This window comes from Rhinolophus ferrumequinum, chromosome X, assembly GCF_004115265.2.
Source record: "Rhinolophus ferrumequinum isolate MPI-CBG mRhiFer1 chromosome X, mRhiFer1_v1.p, whole genome shotgun sequence".
NCBI classification, from domain to species: Eukaryota; Metazoa; Chordata; class Mammalia; order Chiroptera; family Rhinolophidae; genus Rhinolophus; species Rhinolophus ferrumequinum.
Window position 1 is genome coordinate 48,059,609 of NC_046284.1, and position 15,081 is coordinate 48,074,689.

A 15,081-nucleotide genomic window follows, 5' to 3' on the forward strand; every position below is an offset into this window, starting at 1 on the left:
ATCATATGATTATATCAATTGATGCAGAAAAAGCACTTGACAAGACACAACATCCATTTATGATTAAAACACTTAATAAAATAGGTATAGAAGGAAAATACCTTAACATAATAAAGGCCATGTATGACAAGCCCTCGGCTAATCGCATAATTAATGGTGAAAAGCTGAAGCCCTTTGCTCTACGTTCAGGAACACGACAGGGCTGTCCCCTATCACCTCTGCTTTTCAACATAGTGTTGGAAGTCCTTGCCAGAGCAATCAGGCAAGAGAAAGAAATAAAAGGCATCCAAAGTGGGAATGAAGAAGTTAAGTTATCACTCTTTGCAGATGACATGGTGGTATATATAGAAAACCCTAAAGACTCCACCAAAAAGCTATTAGAAACAATCAACGAATACAGTAAAGTTGCTGGCTACAAAACCAACGTACAAAAGTCTATTGCATTCCTATATACTAACAATGAAATCTCAGAAAAAGAAATATGAAAAACAATTCCTTTTGCAATTGCAGCAAAATGAATAAAATGCCTAGGAATAAACTTAACCAAGGATGTGAAAAATCTGTATGCTGAAAACTGTAAGACATTTTTGAAAGAAATTGAAGAAGACACAAAGAAATGGAAAGACATTCCGTGCTCATGGATTGAAAGAATCAACATAGTTAAAATGGCCATATTACCCAAAGCAATATACAGATTTAATGCAATCCCCATCAAAATCCCAATGGCATTTTTTAAAGAAAAAGTACAAAAAATCATCAGATTTGTTTGGAACGACAAAGACCCCGAATAGCAAAGCAATCTTAAGAAAAAAGAACAATACTGGAGGTATCACACTCCCTGACTTTAGCTTGTACTACAGGGCTACAATAATCAAAACAGCATGGTATTGGCAGAAAAACAGACACATAGACCAATGGAATAGAATTGAGAACCCAGAAATAAAACCGCATAAATATGGACAGATAATTTTTGACAAAGAAGCCAAAAACATACAATGGAGAAAAGACATCCTCTTCAATAAATAGTGTTGGCCGAATTGGAAATCCATGCACTAAAGCATGAAACTAGACTATCCCATGTACCAAAATTAACTGAAAATGGATCAAAGACCTAAACATAAGACCTGAATCAATAAACTGTATGGAAGATAACATAGGTATTAAACCTGTGCACCTTGTGTTCAAAGGGCATTTTATGAATTTGACTCCAAAGGCAAGGGAAGTAAAAGCTATAATAAATTAATGGGAGTATATCAAACTAAGAAGCTTCTGCACAGCACAGGAAACCATCGACAAATTAAAGAGGCAACCAACTGAATGGGAGAAGATTTTTGCAAACAGTGCCTCTGATGAGGGGCTAATATCCAAAATATACAAGGAATTCATGAAACTCAACAACAAAAAACAAACAACCCAGTTGAAAAATGGGCAGACCATCTCAAGAGACATTTCTCCAAAGATGACATACAAATGGCAAATAGACATATGAAAAAATGCTCAACATCACTAATAATCAGAGGAATGCAAATAAAAACCACAATGAGATATCACCTCACCCCAGTCAGAATGGCTATCATCAACAAGACAAATAGTAACAAGTTTTGAAGAGTCTGTGGAGAAAAAGGGACCCTCATACACTGTTGGTGGGAACGCAGACTGGTGCAGCCACTATGGAAGGCAGTGTGGAGGTTCCTCAAAAAAATTACGAGTAGAATTACCATATGACCAAGCAATCCTTCTCTTGCTATCTACTCAAAAAATCTGAAAACAGTTATACATACAGACACGTGTGCTCCAGTGTTCATTGCAGCTTTGTTTTTGGTGACCAAGAAATGGAAACAACCAAAATGTCCTTCGATAGATGAATGGATAAAGAAGTTGTGGTATATATACACAATAGAATACTATTCGGCGGTAAGAAATCATGATATAGGAACATTTGTGACAACATGGATGGATCTTGAGAGTATGATGCTAAGCGAAATAAGTCTGACAGAAAAAGCAGAGAACCGTATGATTTCACTGATATGTGGTATATAAACCAAAAATAACAAAAGAACAAGACAACCAAATGACAAACAAAAACTCATAGACACAGACACTAGTTTAGTGGTTACCAGAAGGTAAGTGAGGTGGGGGGTGGGAGATGAGGGTAAGGGGGATCAAATATATGGTGATGGAAGGAGAACTGTCTCTGGGTGGTGAACACACAATGGGATTTATAGATGATGTAATACAGAATTGTACACCTGAAATCTATGCAATTTTACTCACAATTGTCACCCCAATAAATTTTTTAAAAATTCTATACCTGACTAATAATCAAAACGCATAATTTTAAACAAACAAACAAAAAAGTTCATTGGGGTGACAATTCTTGGTAAAGTTACATAGATTTCAGGTGTACATTAAACTGCCTTTCTGTGTTTTCTTGCGTCTCATTGAGTTTTTTCAGAACTGTAATCTTGAATTCTCTGTCATTTAATTCACATATTTCCATATCGTTAAGTTCCTTTTCTGGAGACTTTTCACTTTTTTTTCTGAGCTGTCTTGTTGCCTTGATTATTCATGGCAATTACTGATTTATTATTTCTCTTCCTAGACATCTACAGGAGTGGCTCTGCAACGGGTTGATAGGAAGAGTTCTTTCTTTTGTTTTCCTGTACTTGTTGGTAGAATGTTTTATTTTCTCTCCGACTGCAGCCTTTTTTTTCTCTCTGACACAGTAATGGTATGTTTTCTCTGCACTATTTCAGCTTCTCACACAATGGGGGGATTCCCTGGGAGATGGGCTTCTCCTCTGTTAATAGTTCACCTGGGTCACAGGGTGCAGTGTCCGTGTGGGTATGCAGAGAGCTTTTTAAGTTCCAAATCTCTTCCTGCAACAGATTCAGAGCCCGTATGTTTTAGCAGATCTGTTTACTCCTGCAGGGATCCACCCAGATAGGTGGCGCCAGGGGCAGGGTGAATTGTGAGAGGTGGCCCAGAACAATGTCGGTGACCATCACCAGAGCCGGTCCTCCTTCCACAGCTCCCTGCCCTTTGCTGGAACTAGTTGAGTTGCAAATCTGTGTGTCTGCGGTCCACAGTTCTCAGAACAGCAAATATTCTGTTCTTTTCATCTGACACTGCTACTGTTCTGCTTCCAGCACTGGGCAGGTGGGGGCGGTGCGAACTCTGGGAGGGTAGGGAGGGTGTGGCTAGTCTCAGTGCCTAAGGCTTCTGTTCTCTGCTCGGCAGCGAGGACCCAAACCACCGTTTTCAGCCTTCTTCCCTCAGTCCCTTCTCTGAGGTCTCTGCCATGAGCCTTGGGTTCAGCTGCATCATATGCTGCCCCCTCAGCCCTGTGGGCCATAAGTGGAGCCGTAGCAGTCCGAGTTCTTCCCTCTCCCACAGCTGCGGTAGTTCCGGTTTGCAGGGATCTCGGAGCACTGAGCCAGTTTTGTGTCTTTCGCCAGCGTGGCTCCGTCTCTTCACCTCTCCCTTCCTTCCTCCCACCACTTGCGTGATTCGCCCACCCAGGGGGATTCAGTAGTGGGCCTCCTCGTCTTACCCGTCTGCTGTGCAGGGAGTCCTTTGTGGAATTATTGCTGCTCGACTAGTTGCAAACTCCAGGGGAGCTTTACAGAGGCTCACCTCACGCCACCATTTTGATGATGTCTCTGTCCAGTTGCTTTTTATACACTAACAACAAAATATCTGAAGAAGAAATAAACCAATCCTATTTACAATAACATCATAAACAATAAAACACTTACAAGAGAATTTAACCTAGAAATTGAAAGACCTGTACACTGCAAACTGCAAGACTTTGATAAAATAAATTTAAGAAAATACCAATAAATAGAAAGATATTCTGTGTTCATGGCTGCAAGAATTAATATTGTTAAAATGTCCATACTAACTACAGCCATCTATTGATTCAATGCAATTCCTATCAAAATTCCAGTGGCAAATCATAAAATTTGTATGGAATCGCAAAAGACCCCAAATAGCCAAAACGATCCTGAGAAAGAAGAACAAAGCTGGAGTCATCACACCTCCTGATTTCAAACTATTTTACAATGCTCTGGTAGTCAAAAGAGTATGGTATTAGCATAAAAATAGACACGTAGACCTATGGAACAGAATTGAGAACCCAGAAATAAACCCATGCATATGCAGTCAACTAATATTTGACAAGGTAGCCAAGAATACTCAATGTGGAAAGATAGTTCCTTCAATAAATGGTATTGGGGAAACTGGATAAAAACATGCAAAAAAAGAAAAAAGAAAAAAAAAAGGAAATCAAGCCCTCACCTTGTATCACTTACAAAATTTAACTAGAAATGGATTATAGACTTAAATATAAGACCTGAAATCATACAACTTCTAGAAGAAAACATAGGGAAGAAGCTCTTTGATACTTGTCTTGGTAATGATTTTTTGAATATGACACCAAAAGCACAAGCAACAAAAGCAAAAATCAATAAGTGAAACTACATCAAACTAAAAAGCTTCTTCATAGCAAAAGAGAAAATCAACAAAATTACAAGGCAGCCTATGGGGGTGGCCAGATGGCTCAGTTGGTTAGAGCGCGAGCTCTTAACAACAAGGTTGTTGGTTCAATTCCCACATGGGATGGTGGGTTGTGCCCACCCCCCTTCCCACAACTGGATTGAAAACTGCGACTGGACTTGGAGCTGAGCTGGGCCCTCCACAACTAGATTGAGGGACAACGACTTGACTTGGAGTTGATGAGCCCTGGAAAAACATACTGTTCCCCAATACTCCCCAATTAAAAATTTTTTTTTAAAAAGGCAGCTTATGGAATGGGAGAAAATATTTGCAAAACACATATTGGATAAGGGGTTAATAACCAAAATATACAAAGAACTCATACAACTCAATGACAACAAAAACGAATGCCTTGTGCACAGTCCCTTGCATCAGGTGACTGTGAGTAATAAATAGTCTTAAACATTTTTGACCAATGCTGCCTGTGAGGCTGCTCCAGCCTTGAGAGAGCTCTGAGGGAGTAAAAAAAAACAAAACGGGTAAATCCCTGAGCTGATATTTCAAGTAACCACCAGAAAGATCGAAATGCATAATTACCATTCTCTGAGAAAAAGGTCCATATTTCCCACTCTGGCACCAGTAAGCTGCACAGGAACAGAGGCTGCCACTCCCACAACCATCATCACCACGATGTGGAATATGGATGACACAATTCTCTCTTCCTGAAATTTAAAACTCTTTCATCATTAAGCAGCCTTCTGGTAGTTACAAGATTTTTTTGTGTGTTTGTTTTTGTTTTTGTTTATTTATTTATTTATTTATTTATTTATTTATTTATTTATTTATTTTTAGATTGTAGAAAATATTTGGGCTTTATTTTATTTATTTTTTTAAAATTAAAGTTTATTGGGGTGACAATTGTTAGTAAAGTTACATAGATTTCAGATGTACAATTCTGTATTACATCCTCTATAAATCCCATTGTGTGTTCACCACCCAGAGTCAGTTCTCTTTCCATTACCTACCATACATTAGATCCCTTTTACCTTCATCTACCATCTCCTCTCCCTTAACCTCTGGTAACTACTAAACTATTGTCTGTGTCTATCAGTTTTTGTTTCTTCATTTGTTTCTCTTGTTCTTTTGTTGTTGTCAGTTTTATATACCACATATCAGTGAAATCATATGGTTTCGCTTAGCACTATGATCTCAAGATCCATCCATGTTTTCAAAAATGGTACTATTTCATCTTTTCTTATGGCTGAATAGTATTCCATTGTATATATATATATATATACCACAACTTCTTTATCCATTCATCTATCGAAGGACACTTTGATTGTTTCCATGTCTTGGCCACTGTAAATAAAGCTGCAATGAACATTGGAACACACTTGTCTTTATGGATAAATATTTTCTGATTTTTTTGGGTAGATACCTAGGAGACGGATTGCTGGGTCATATGGTATTCTTAAAGTTTTTTGAGGAACCTCCACACTGCCTTCCATAGTGGCTGCACCAGTCTGCATTTCCACCAACAGTGTACGAGGGTTCCTTCTTCTCCACAACCTCTCCAACACTTGTGACTATTTGTCTTGTTGATGATCGCCATTCTAACTGGTATGAGGTGATACCATATTTTGGTATCACAAAGAATTTTTGGTATCACAATTTCTTATTGTGCGTTTTATTTGGATTTCTCTGATGATTAGTGATGTTGAGCATTTCTTCATATGTCTATTGGCTATTTGTACGCCCTCTATGGAAAAATGTCTGTTCACATCCTCTGCCCATTTTTTAATTGGATTGTTTTTTTTGTTGTTGAGTCATATGTGTTCCTTATATATTTTGGATATTAGCCACTTAGCGGAGGCGTTGTTGGCAAAAATCTTCTCCCATTCAGTTGGTTGCCTGTTTATTTTGTCGCTGGTTTCTTTTGCTGTGCAGAAGATTTTTAATTTGATATAGTCCCATTCATTTACTATAGCTTTTACTTCCCTTGCCTTTGCAGTCAAATTCATAAAATGCTCTTTGAACACGAGGTCCATAAGTTTAGTACCTATGTTTTTTTTCTATATAGTTTACTGTTTCATGTGTAATGTTTAGGTCTTTCATCCATTTTGAGTTAATTGTGGTACATGGTGACATATAGCAGTGTAGTTTCATTCTTTTGTGCATGGATTTCCAATTCAGCCAGCACCATTTATTGAAGAGACTGTCTTTTCTCCATTGTATGTTTTTGGCTTCTTTGTCAAAAATTATCTGTCCATATTTATGCGGTTTTATTTCTGAGTTCGCAATTCTATTCCATTGGTCTATGTGTCTGTTTTTCTGCCAATACCATGCTGTTTTGATTATTGCTGCCCTGTAGTACAAGCTAAAGTCAGGGAGTGTGATACCTCTAGTATTGTTCTTTTTTCTTAGGATTGCTTTGGCTATTCGGGGTCTTTTGTGGTTCCATACAAATCTGATGATTTTTTTGTTCTATTTCTTTTTTAAAAAATGCCATTGGAATTTTGATGGGGATTGCATGAAATTTGTATATTTCTTTGGGTAATATGACCACTTTAACTATGTTGATTCTTCCAATCCATAAACACGGAATGCCTTTTCATTTCTTTGTGTCTTCTTCAATTTCTTTTAAAAATGTCTTATAATTTTCAGTATATAGATGTTTCACATCCTTGGTTAAGTTTATTTCTAGGTATTTTATTCTTTTTGTTGCAATTACAAAAAGAAAGTTGTTTTTATTTCTTTTTCTGAGATTTCATTGTTAGTATACAGGAATACAATGGACTTTTGTACATTGATTTTGTAGCTTGCATCTTTACTGTATTCATTTATTGTTTCTACTAGCTTTCTGGTGAAGTCTTTAGGGTTTTCTATATATATCATCATGTCATCTGCAAAGAGTGACAATTTAACTTCTTCATTCCCAATTTGGATGCCTTTTATTTATTTCTCATACCTGATTGCTCTGGCTAGAACTCCTAATACTATGTTGAAAAGGAGAGGTGATAGGGGACATCTCTGTCTTATTCCTGAATGTTGAGCAAAGGACTTCAGTTTTTCACTGTTCATTATGATATTAGCTGAGGGTTTGTCATATATGGCTTTTATTATGTTAAGGTATTTTCCTTCTATACTTGTTTTGTTAAGTGTTTTAATTATAAATGGATGTTGTATCTTCTCGAACTCTTTTTCTGCATCTATTATTTTATAATCATATAAATTTTTTTTTGTTTATTTTGTTTATGTGGTGTATCATACTGATGGATTTACATATGTTGAACCATCCTTGTGCCCCTGTGATGAACCCCACCTGGTCGTGATGTATAAATTTTTTAATACATTGTTGTATTTGATTTGCTAGAATTTTGTTTAGGATTTTTGCATCTGTATTCATCAAAGACATTGGTCTGTAATTTTCTTTTTTTGTACTATCGTTACCATGTTTTGGTAACAAGGTAAGTTTTAGTGTTCTTAATGTTTGCATCAGAGCTCCCAAGACGCCATTTTCAGTGACATCATTTTTCAAAATGAACTTTTAATACTAGTCATAGTGATGTAACAAAGTATCCTAAGAGAACACCTGAGTTCCATCCACATTTATTCTACCTCTGTTGTGTGGCAGGAACTCCATAATATAATCTACTTCACTTAAATCCCTATGTTTTGCTTCATCACAAGTGAGAAGCCCCAAATGACCAAGTGGCAGTCTCAGCTTCCAACTAGATGAAATCCTCTATCCTTGAGGAATCATTTCTTCTATTTCTAGAAAAAAAAATCTAAAAAAGAGGGGCCTAGAGTTGCAAGGATATTTGTAACAGCTCCTTCTTTTCCTTTCTGGAAATCTTGCTCATTCTTCACCACCTAAGCTGGCACAATATGAATACAGCCAAAAATTAATTTGTACTCTGGCTCTTACAGTTATTTCCTTTATAACATTTTGTAAATCATGTACTGTATCTCAAAGCCTCTATTTTTTCATATATGAAGTGGTAAATAAATGCCTACCTTAAACTATTGTTCTGAAGAGGCAGCTAGCCCACTACCTATTACTAGGGCTTAGTAAAAGTTAATTTCTCTTGCAGAAATCCCTAATATAACAGTTCCCCAATGATTCTCATCCAAGAATTCCTGTCAGTAAAAATGCCCTTATGACCACTCTTGGCTCATCCAGGAATCTAAAAGAAGAAAAGGATATGGATAGTCTTGTTTAGTAAGAAGTGGTAGGCAGGCTCAGAAAGGAATACCAGAATAGAATACCAGATTGTGGTGTCATTTTTCAGGTATATATAATTTAGAGATTGGAAGTGTTGAAGAAGAATCTGTAGGATTAGCAACACGTCCAACATAGCTTCCTGATATCAGTCTTACGTCTTTTCATCTATACCATCTTCTTACTAGATGTTTGCTGGAGTTGGTAGTATGAGGGGAGCAAAACAGAGACCTAGAAAATGAAAATGGGGTACAATGTGGTAACAGAAGCAAGGCAGAATTCTTCAGTTAGTCCACATCTAGCAGCCACACTAACAATCCATGGTCAACAAACTTCCAAGCTAGGTTTTCTTAGAGTCCTATGACCAGAATAGAATGCAACTTAAGCCCTGTTACAGGTCCAGTGACTCTGACTCCAGAGTCCAGAACAGGGGATTTTTCAGGGGGAGGACTGCTCTTTTCATATGTCCGAAACAGACCCTGCAGTTCCTATGAACTAGCAAAGCTCAGGTGAATCAGATGCAGCCGAAAACAAGCTGTACCATTGTCTGAGTATGCCATCAGAGGGCACAGGCAGGGAAGTTTTCTTTCTACACAGTCTTTTCATGTTTCTTATGCAGCAACTGCCTATAGCTGAGAGAGCAGACTGTGTGTGGGATACCAGGAGTGGGCATGGTCTGACCTCAGTATTAGGAGATCTGAGCTTTCTACTGTCTTGCTGTGGGATACATGCACCTGTGACCATCTCATATGGGAGATGTGCTCAGTTCTGTTCTGTCTGGGCAGTGGGTGTCAGGTAGTTAGAAAGATCCCTTGGGTTCAGGACTGATGCTTAACATTCACCTCTGAAACCCCAGTCCTGAGTGTGGTACTTTCCATATAGTAGGAGCATTACCTATGTTTGGTTGAGAAGAAACAATGTCACAACACAATTACCCTCTGTCTAGTCACTGCCTTATGAAAATCCCCCAGTGGCTTTCTAATGCTCTCAAGGTAAAATTGCACTATTTAACCTGGCTTTCATGTCCCCCCTACAGACTGCAGTCTAGGCTTATCTCAAGCTAACCCACATTCCTCCAACCCTGACCCCTCACTTAACATATGCACATCCTTAATGCAGTCCTGAAACAATCAGTGTCAGGAATTAGTTTCTTCACTCTCTGCACATGGTAAATACTCAATAAGCAGAGTTGCTGTCACTATTACTACTACTACTGGGTACTACTACTACTACTACTACCACTAGAGCTAGAGACTGTCAAGGGCAAGGTTGAACTCAGGTCTCTTGACTGAGTCCTGTGCTCTTTTCTCCCACTGCTTCTTTGCAGCACACAGTTCAGTACACTGTGAATATTGGACAGTGAAATCTTTGATTCCAGTCTCCTTCGTTCCTTCTGTATCCTCCTAGGGAGTCCTGAGGTCCAGGAGATGGCACAGGGGATATTAGTAATCAGAGGACAGGATTGGTTACCACTGAGAAAACAGATGTGCGCAGCCTCAGAAGTCTGGTTGGAAACTACCTTTGACATCATCTCCTCCAAGCCAATGCATGCGTAATTTCTACAACACCTGATAGAGAGGCTCACCCAGGCTTTGCCTGTATGCACCTTTCCCTCAAAAAGCTGATGATCCCAGCACATATTAGCAGTCACTCAATCTATTTCATCTTAGGGCCCTGGTGGGGAGAACAGTCTTTGTCCTGGTCCCTCTTGGCCTTTTTGTCACTGGTCCTCATTATGCCTGCCGAAAAGACACATTTCCTAGCACAAACCTGGACCCCTCCAGCTCTGACAATCCTCTTTCTCTTTTGTTATAGATGAAGGATCTGGGAGCCAAAGCAGTCATTCAAAGTTCCATCCTTATCACTTTTCACTTTGTTCCTTTTGGCCTTGGTTTTGAATATCAGCTTTGAAAATATCACCCTGGGGTTAATGCTGGAATTGATGAGTAGCTATGAGTGCTCTGCTTTTGCAACACAGAGCACAGAAAGATGGAAAGGTTTTGCTTTCTGAGAGATACAAATGACTTTTTGGGTGTGGTCTGTAAATACTTTTTTTCTTTTTTCTTTTTGGGGACTTTGAACGTCTCTACCAGCAAGTCAGAGTCTCAAATGAGCTCCTATATCTGGGGGCCAAGGTCTAAGTGTGGTCATCTGATAATTGACTTTCTACTAGCTTTAATGACTTTTAAAGAAAAAGGACTTTGTTGACAATGTGGAGATTGGATAGAGGGGCAGAAGCAGTGGGGTTGGGGCAGGAGAGATTGAAGGAAGTGTGACCTGTTAGGAACTGGTGAAGTAGTGCAGTAGAAAGGGAGAGAAAAGGAGTTTTGAGAGGTATTCAGAAAGTAGTACTCATAGGGAATCATAACTCATGAGATGTGGGGATGAGAATGAAGGAACTCCCTAGGATAACTCTCAGGTTTCTGGCATGGGAGTCTCAGTGGACGGTGTTGAGACTGAGATATGGAATGAAGCAGAAGGAGCATGTTGGAGATTATTTTACTTTTGAAAACTTTGAGATCGAGGTCATCCTGGATTTGGTGTAGGTCATCCTGGTGGATATATCTAATAGGCAGTTAGGCACGTGCCTGGGAACTCAGGAGAACAATCTGGATTATGTTGTTTTGTGAATTGGCAGTTAAGTTCCTGGGAGTGGATTATGTTATCCAGGGAAAGGATTGAGGGCTGAGGAAGGAGATCTGTCGTGACTTCATGGATCTCTTCTTTTTGATCACTCATGTCTGCAGTTATTGGAGATTCCACAGCTGACTCCCTTACTCCATTGCCTTGTACTCTTCCAGGTTCTGAGTATCTTATATCACATCTTTTTGGATTTCTCTCTAATAATTAAAAAATAATACACATGAATATAAGAATAACAGTGTTAAAATAACTTGCAACTTGGAAATGACTTTTTATGATATAATGGTTAGAAAGATCTAAAACACAGTAACATTTTTCCTCTTCTCGTTTAGAAACACACTTGTGGTCCCATGCACTGCACAAATGCATAAATTTCAGCCTGTGACCTTGTACATGGGTCCACAAACCACGACCCTTCTTTTCCAATTGAACATGTCTTATGAAAATTATGATTTTTTCCTTTTAGCCAAAGTACTGATGTTCTCTTGCCTTATATCTTACAGGTTTTACCTTAAGAAGATACCAAATTAAAAACACAATCTGAAATTCTAATCTACAAAGAACAATGTTTACAGAGAGAGTGCTAGTTTTACATAAGGATCCCTCCCTCTCCAAAAGGCTGGTTCAAATAAAAAAGTGAATCATTTTCCATAAATTTAGTTTGCTCACAGCACTTTCATAATGTCAGTATTACATCTGAATGACAGTCTATGGAGTGATTTCTGTGGCCCTGGCAAACAATCTCTCTTACTTCCCATACTTATTAGATCCATTCTTTTTTCAGGGTAGAGAACCCCCCTCCCAGCCCCTGGTGAACACGCCATAAAGTATTTTCTATTGTTTTATTAATCATGATGGGCAATAATTAGGTATCTCTGGCTCAGGGAGTATTCCATCCAGCTACATTCCCCCAATGGTTCTCTTACCTCATTACTTACAGATTACCTTCCTTCCAAAATGCAACAGTTCCTCTGTCTGGTTCTCTTGGTACCTAGGCTTCATAATACAATTTATTGTGCACCACTTAACAGCTCTGAAGGTGAAGTAATCACCTGGCATTCTCCCCAACAAAGTACTACTCTCTATAAGATGTAATTCTACGATGTTGACCTTGCATTCAGCCTTATTGGAGCTTCACTTTGGAGATCCCAGATCAGAGCACTATCTTTTCCCCATGAGCATTTCTGTAGCTTTAGCCATGCCATTCCTTAGGACCTGCTCCAGCACCCAAACTCAGATCTTGGAGGGTTTGGGATTCAACCCACAGACACCCCAATGGCAGAGATCCAGCAGAGCTGCCAGCAAATGATCTAGTCACTGAATTTTCAAAATAAGGAGCTGGAATTGCAAATAGGAAAAACTCTCTTCATTGGGAAATGGCTGAAACCTGGTGAAATTTTTGTATTATGTCAAAACACATCAAAATCCTCTGAAACCTATCTCTCCAATGTTTCTGCTTCCCAGAAGGAAATAAATAGACATATGGAGGTGCAAATCAAAGGGAAGGTGGTGGACCTTATCCACAACCACATGCTGAGTACTATCATGGTCTTGGTGAATTAGATTTGCTTTAATGGTAAGGCTCAATGGTGTTAATTTCAAGTTCAATGTTCAGATAATTTGGAGGTGGAGGAGGAAGTTCATTATATCTTCTCACTAGCACTAGCAAGTGTGGCTCATATCTCTCATACAACAGTGATCTCCTCCACTGGACATAGCTGCACATAGCTCTGTGTTGCCCATGGGTGGAGTCACACAGCTCTTTGGATGATCCCTGAAAATTTCAAGGGAGAAGGCACTTTCAGAGAGGTGGGTGACAGTGGCATGAATATCCTGCTCACATTTGAACAGAGCATCACAGGTTCAAAAAGACTTGGTTAAGAGGGACAAGCCTGTAATTGGCAGGTGGACTATCTTGGGTTTGAACCCCACTGTGACCTCACTTTCTCTGCACTCTGCACTCTTCGCCACATGACATACTTCGCCACAATATAATACTGCTATTATATTGTATTAGTCTGCTATGGCTAACATAACAAAACACCATCCACTGGGTTGCTTAAACAACAGAACTTTATTTCTTACTGTTCTGGAGGCTGGAAGTGCTAGATCAAGTTACAGTTAATACAGTTTCTAGTGGGAGCTTTCTTTCTGGCTTGCAGACGGCCACCTTCTTTCTGTGTCCTCATATGATCTTTCCTTGGTACATGTGTGTGGGAAGGGAGGGAGGAAATGAGGTAGGAAGAGAGAGAGAGAAATCTTCCTCTTCTTATAAAGCCACCAATGCTATTGAATTAGGACTCCACCCTTATGACTTCATGTAAACTAATTATCACTTAAAGCTCTATCTCAAAATATAGTCATATTGAGGGTTAGGGCTTCAACATATGAATTTGGAGGGGATATATTTAAGTCCATAGCACATATACCATGTACAAAGTTTTTAATTTTAATATTTTCCAATTTATCTATTTTTTTGTTGCCTATGGTTTTGATGTCAAGATGGCTCTCCCATAGGAGAGTCAAAAAGCTTTTTGGATGAGTCCAGAAAATTTTCAAGGGAGAAAGCACTTTCAGAGAGGTGGGTGCACTGTTCTCAGAAACAATGTTGTGGCCGACATTGGTGAAACAGGAACCAAAGCTGTAGCCGTCAGTTTTCAAATCACTATCTCAAATCACTGTCTTTCACTTTACCATCCAATTTGATAGATCCTTCCTTCTGTTGGGTTTGGAGAAAAGCACTAGGAGCATTCTCTTTCTAGGGAAAGTTTTGAATCCAATGGGAGTGTAGTTGGAAAAGATACGGTTGGCTAACTGCCTGTGCTTATTGCAATGGGAAAGAAATAGTGCAGCCTGATGTGATCAATATAGGCATGGACATGCTTTTCCTTATCCAGAGATGGAAATTGGACCCTGGCCAAATGGTATTATTTCATGTGGAACAGGCCACTGCTGTGACTGAATATGCAGATAGCCAACATGTAACTCGTTACCCAAAGCACAGGAAGGCCCCATATCACTTCTCTGTCAGAAAATTCCCCAATTAGCTAGCTCCAAGGAATTTGACTGTGCTGGCAAATGTCCTTTCTCTGCCCTCTGAGGAATAGTCCAAATGCAGGTTATGTTCTCATATCCCAGCATTCTAATAACAAGATCAAAGAGCATAAAATTATAAAATACAGTGACTTATATGTGAATCTTTCAACTCCCTTCCCTCTATCCCATCAGAACAGTTCTTTGTATACTTGCCATAACTGTCATTGGTGGGCTATGAAAAGGTGTTTCCACTACAGGGCTGAGTCACAGACTGAGAGCTACTGCTAAGAATGTAGCTTTTGTGACCTAACAAGCATGGAGATAAAGAACAAGAAAGACAGTGATGAACATCCTTGTATAAGCTCACTTCCCCTTGCCCCAAAAAAGTTCCCTTATTGACAATTTATAAGCTGAAGGTAGAGAAGGACAGTCATTCATTCACATCATATCTCATACCTTTTCTGTATTGCAATTGTGCTCTTTTCCAAATGTTGTACCCCTGTCCCAGTTGCTCAAGTATGAATGTCTTGGTTAATCTATTTTTTGTCTCTACTCTCACTGAAATTTGATACCTCCTTATCCCTAGATCCTTCAACAACCCCCCCCTTGCCTGTGCATGCCATCCTATCCCCAACCACCAAACTAAATTCCATTTTAGACAATTCATATTCAAAGCCCCAGTA

The 15,081-nt window shown here is 39.0% G+C and overlaps 1 pseudogene; it reads left to right on the forward strand.

Annotated features, from left to right (window-relative positions):
- Nucleotides 1-12,319: 12,319 nt before the first annotated feature.
- On the forward strand, nucleotides 12,320-12,958 carry LOC117037047 (thyroxine-binding globulin-like; annotated as a pseudogene).
- Nucleotides 12,959-15,081: the final 2,123 nt, after the last annotated feature.